This window comes from Borostomias antarcticus (assembly GCF_949987555.1).
Source record: "Borostomias antarcticus genome assembly, chromosome: 1".
Classification (NCBI taxonomy): domain Eukaryota; kingdom Metazoa; phylum Chordata; class Actinopteri; order Stomiiformes; family Stomiidae; genus Borostomias; species Borostomias antarcticus.
This window is the reverse complement of record NC_140234.1, coordinates 602,501-609,425: the sequence shown is the minus strand read 5'-3', so window position 1 is coordinate 609,425 and position 6,925 is coordinate 602,501.

Sequence of the window (6,925 nt, the reverse complement as noted above, 5' to 3'; positions counted from 1 at the left end):
ATACATTAACACACATTCACACTATATTACACAAACACACACACACATACATTAAACACTATAACCCTATCTATGCATTAAAACATTCTGATATCTAAAGGAATCAACTCACTGACCACATGGCAGTAGTCACACCTCACACCCCTCCTTCTCCCACACACCCCTCCTTCTCACTCACACACACACACACACACACACACATTCACACCCCCCACCGATGCATTAAAACATTCTGATATCTAAAGTGATCAACTCACTAGACTTACTACAACATCTTAATTTCAATCAGGGGAGAGGGTGAGACCTGTATATTATTTTGATATCAAACAGGGAGAAGGGTGAAACCTGTATTAAAATCACACCCTATCATTTTCTCACTATGATTTAGTGACAAAACCCCTATCCCCTCACAAGGAACACCACATGCAGGCCATAAACCCCTGGGGAATGGAGAATAATCCCTATATTAACTTAATATCAATACATTAACAAACATTCACACTATATTACACAAACACCCACACATACATTAAACACTATAACCCTATCTATGCATTAAAACATTCTGATATCTAAAGGAAGCAACTCACTGACCACATGGCAGTAGTCACACCTCACAAACATTCTTAGACACACACACACACACACACACACACACACACACACACACACACATTCACACCCCCCACCGATGCGTTAAAACATTCTGATATCTAAAGTGATCAACTCACTAGACTTACTACAACATCTTAATTTCAATCAGGGGAGAGGGTGAGACCTGTATATTATTTTGATATCAAACAGGGAGAAGGGTGAAACCTGTATTAAAATCACACCCTATCATTTTCTCACTATGATATAGTGACAAAACCCCTATCCCCTCACACAGAACACCACATGCAGGCCATAAACCCCTGGGGAATGGAGAATAAACCTTATATTAACTTAATATCAATACATTAACACACATTCACACTATATTATTTTGATATCAAACAGGGAGAAGGGTGAAACCTGTATTAAAATCACACCCTATCATTTTCTCACTATGATTTAGTGACAAAACCCCTATCCCCTCACACAGAACACCACATGCAGGCCATAAACCCCTGGGGAATGGAGAATAATCCCTATATTAACTTAATATCAATACATTAACACACATTCACACTATATTACACAAACACACACACATACATTAAACACTATAACCCTATCTATGCATTAAAACATTCTGATATCTAAAGGAATCAACTCACTGACCACATGGCAGTAGCACACCTCACAAACATTCTTAGACACACACACACACACACACACACACACACACACACACACACACACACATTCACACCCCCCACCGATGCGTTAAAACATTCTGATATCTAAAGTGATCAACTCACTAGACTTACTACAACATCTTAATTTCAATCAGGGGAGAGGGTGAGACCTGTATATTATTTTGATATCAAACAGGGAGAAGGGTGAAACCTGTATTAAAATCACACCCTATCATTTTCTCACTATGATATAGTGACAAAACCCCTATCCCCTCACACAGAACACCACATGCAGGCCATAAACCCCTGGGGAATGGAGAATAAACCTTATATTAACTTAATATCAATACATTAACACACATTCACACTATATTATTTTGATATCAAACAGGGAGAAGGGTGAAACCTGTATTAAAATCACACCCTATCATTTTCTCACTATGATTTAGTGACAAAACCCCTATCCCCTCACACAGAACACCACATGCAGGCCATAAACCCCTGGGGAATGGAGAATAATCCCTATATTAACTTAATATCAATACATTAACACACATTCACACTATATTACACAAACACACACACATACATTAAACACTATAACCCTATCTATGCATTAAAACATTCTGATATCTAAAGGAATCAACTCACTGACCACATGGCAGTAGTCACACCTCACAAACATTCTTAGACACACACACACACACACACACACACACACATTCTAATATCTAAGGGAAATCAAACTCACTAGACCACCTGGCAATAGCCACACACACACACACACACACACACACACACACACACACACACACACACACACACACACACACACACATTCTAATATCTAAGGGAAATCAAACTCACTAGACCACCTGGCAATAGCCACACACACACACACACACACACACACACACACATTCTAATATCTAAAGGAAATCAAACTCACTAGAACACCTGGCAGTAGCCACACACACACACACACACACACACACACACACACACACACACACCCACACCCAGTCACACAAACAACCAGGCACGCACACACATTCTGATAACTAAAGGAATCAACTCACTAGACTTACTACAACATCTTAATTTCAATCAGGGGAGAGGGTGAGACCTGTATATTATTTTGATATCAAACAGGGAGAAGGGTGAAACCTGTATTAAAATCACACCCTATCATTTTCTCACTATGATATAGTGACAAAACCCCTAGCCCCTCACACAGAACACCACATGCAGGCCATAAACCCCTGGGGATTGGAGAATAATCCCTATATTAACTTAATATCAATACATTATCACACATTCACACTATATTATTTTGATATCAAACAGGGAGAAGGGTGAGACCTGTATATTATTTTGATATCAAACAGGGAGAAGGGTGAGACCTGTATATTATTTTGTTATCAAACAGGGAGAAAGGGTGAACCCTGTATTAAAATCACACCCTATCATTTTCTCACTATGATTTAGTGACAAACCCCTCCTTGCTCTCCTAGCCCCATCCACACAGCACAACACCTGCACCCCATACAATCCTGGGGATTGGAGAATAAGCCCTATATTAATTTAATATCAATACATTAACACACATTCACACTATATTATTTTAATATCAAACAGGGAAAAGGGTGAAACCTGTATTAAAAATCACACCCTATCATTTTCTCACTATGATATAGTGACAAACCCCCCTAGCCCCTCACACAGAACACCACATGCAGGCCATAAACCCTGGGGAATGGAGAATAATCCCTATATTAACTTAATATCATTACATTAACACACATTCACACTATATTACACAAACACACACATTAAAACATTCTGATATCTAAAGGAATCAACTCACTAGGCCACCTGGCAGTAGTCACACCTCACAAACATTCTTAGACACACACACACACACACACACACACACACACACACACACACACACACACACACACATTCTAATATCTAAGGGAAATCAAACTCACTAGACCACCTGGCAATAGCCACACACACACACACACACACACACACACACACACACACACACACACACACATTCTAATATCTAAGGGAAATCAAACTCACTAGACCACCTGGCAATAGCCACACACACACACACACACACACACACACACACACATTCTAATATCTAAAGGAAATCAAACTCACTAGAACACCTGGCAGTAGCCACACACACACACACACACACACACACACACACACACACCCACACCCAGTCACACAAACAACCAGGCACGCACACACATTCTGATAACTAAAGGAATCAACTCACTAGGCAACCTGGCAGTAGCCACACACACACACACACACACACACACACACACACACCCCCCTGTCACACAAACAACCAGGCACGCACACACATTCTGATAACTAAAGGAATCAACTCACTAGGCCACCTGGCAGTAGCCACACACACACACACACACACACACCCCTGTCACACAAACAACCAGGCACGCACACACATTCTGATAACTAAAGGAATCAACTCACTAGGCAACCTGGCAGTAGCCACACACACACACACACACACCCCCCTGTCACACAAACAACCAGGCACGCACACACATTCTGATAACTAAAGGAATCAACTCACTAGGCCACCTGGCAGTAGCCACACACACACACACACACACACACACACACACACACCCCCCTGTCACACAAACAACCAGGCACGCACACACACACACACACACACACACACACACACACACACACACAGAACACCCAGTCACGCACACACAGAAGACCACCTGCAGCCCATAACGTCCTGGGGGAATAGTGAATAAACCCTATACTATCTTAATACCATTACATTAACACACATTCACACTATAATATTTTGATATCACACTATCAACCTATCTATAATACAGACCTTAATTCAAACCCCTAGTCCACTATAAAGTCACACCTCACAAACATCCAAACACACACACACAAAACCACACCCCGCCCAGTCACACCTCACAAACATTCAAACCCACACACACCTCAGCCACACAAACCCTCAGCCACGCACACACCGTCACACAGATCACCAGCCACACACACACCGTCACACAAACCGCCAGCCACGCACACACAATCTGTTATCTAAAGGACATCAAGCTCATTAGAGCACACCTCACAAACAATTCAAACACACACCCACCGTCACACAGAATACCCAACCACGCACACACACACACACACACCGGCACACACACAAACATTCCCCATTCTGTTATCAAAAGGACATCAAACTCATTAGAGCACACCAGCCACACAAATCCTCAGCCACGCACACACATTCTGATACACAGATCACCAGCCACACACACACACACACCGGCACACACACACAAACCCTATCCTCCTGTCACACCCCCAAATAATCGTCTCGGGCCTTGTCTGGGGTGGGGGGTCAGCACCTGGGGATAGACAGGGGGGGACGAGTCGCTCCTCACAAACTCTCAGCCACGCACACACCGTCACACAGATCACCAGCCACACACACCGTCACACAAACCGCCAGCCACGCACACCCCCAAATAACCGTCTCTGGGGCTTGTCTGGGGTGGGGGGTCAGCACCTGGGGATAGACAGGGGGGGATGAGTCGCGCCTCACAAACTCTCAGCCACGCACACACCGTCACACAGATCACCAGCCACACACACACAAACCCTACCCTCCTGTCACACCCCCAAATAATCGTCTCGGGCCTTGTCTGGGGTGGGGGGTCAGCACCTGGGGATAGACAGGGGGGCACGAGTCGCGCCTCACAAACTCTCAGCCACGCACACACCGTCACACAGATCACCAGCCACACACACACCGTCACACAAACCGCCAGCCACGCACACCCCCAAATAACCGTCTCTGGGGCTTGTCTGGGGTGGGGGGTCAGCACCTGGGGATAGACAGGGGGGCACGAGTCGCACCTCACAAACCTCCAGCCACGCACATACCGTCACACAGATCACCAGCCACACACACACCGTCACACAAACCGCCAGCCACGCACACACATTCTGTTATCTAAAGGACATCAAGCTCATTAGAGCACACCTCACAAACATATCAAACGCCCACACACACCTCAGCCACACAAACCCACAGCCACGCACACACAATCTGTTATCTAAAGGACATCAAGCTCATTAGAGCACACCTCACAAACAATTCAAACCCACACACACCCACCGTCACACACAGAATACCCAACCACGCACACACACACACACACACACACACACACACACACACACACAGAAGATCGCCTGCAGACCATAAAGGCCTGGGGGGATAGTGAATAAAACCTATACTAGCTTAATACCATTACATTAACACACATTCACACTATAGGTTGAATCTATAATACAGACCTTAATTCAAAATCCTAGTTCACTATAAAGTCACACCTCACAAACATCCAACCACACACACACAAAACCACCCCCTCCTATTGTGCCACACAAACCCCGGACCAGGTGCATGTCATAAAATAAGTTTAATCTCATTTGCATATCTAATTAGGGGTCATAAATCAATCACATTGACAGGTGCCCTCTATATTAGTAGTGTTCTAAGTTGGCCCATGCTACAGTACACCCCTCCACCGAGTTTCATGACAATCAGTCTAGTAGTTTTTGTGTAATCCTGCTAGCAAACCAATAAACCAACCAATAAACACATTGTCTGCTTACATCTCAATCAGTCCCACCTGTGATCAATCCAATTAGATCAGTCAATCAGTGAGTCCATGCTCAGTCCAGAGTCCCACAACTCATTCCCATCACAGTATGAAGCCTACTAATGTGTTCATGCAGGTGTAAATACCTAGCTGTGACATTTATACTTTTTTTTAGGACAAACTGCCAGCTTCTCACTTGGCTCAAACAACTATACATGTATGTAGTCGGAGCGTGTCGCGCACATCCAAAACTTTAACATCAGATGCTGGGATAAAAAGGTAATTAAGTCAAAGATTGAGGAGACCACACACTGTACTGTAGCTCCTTTTTGGTGAGTTATTTATACACCCCGAAGAGATGACGTATCGAGCACCATGCTCTGAAGAATGTTGATGTTGGAAGTGTCCTCTGCCGGGGGTGTATAAGTAAATCACCACAGAGGAGCTGCAGTGTGCGGCCTCTTCAATCTGTGACTCAAACAAGAACATGACCTTCCCTTGGTGTCAGGTTGTGAGTTAATGCAGAATAAACATGCTTACTCAGGTATTGTACTGTTTGGATTTCAGACACATGATCTTTACATTTTTAAATAATTCCTTTTCCTCCTCTAAACTCCCGGCCCAGATCAAGTGCTGCGCAGTAATTAATATTATTATTATTAGGCCCACTAATACCATTATACTGTACAAGTTACAGAGGGTAAAGTGGCTAATGCACCAGGTAGGTGAGATGAGTACTGAGCCATCTTCCGCAGGGGAACCCAAACATCTACTGCTGGACCAGAGAAGAATTCTCTGAATGACGCTCGGACTTTTCATTTGCAGGCAGTGCTACCCATTACACCCATTACACCTGCTACACTAACATCACTATTTCAATCGGACCTAGTGTTTATAAAGTGGAAGAGCAAGCATCTATGGGTATTTTCTGTG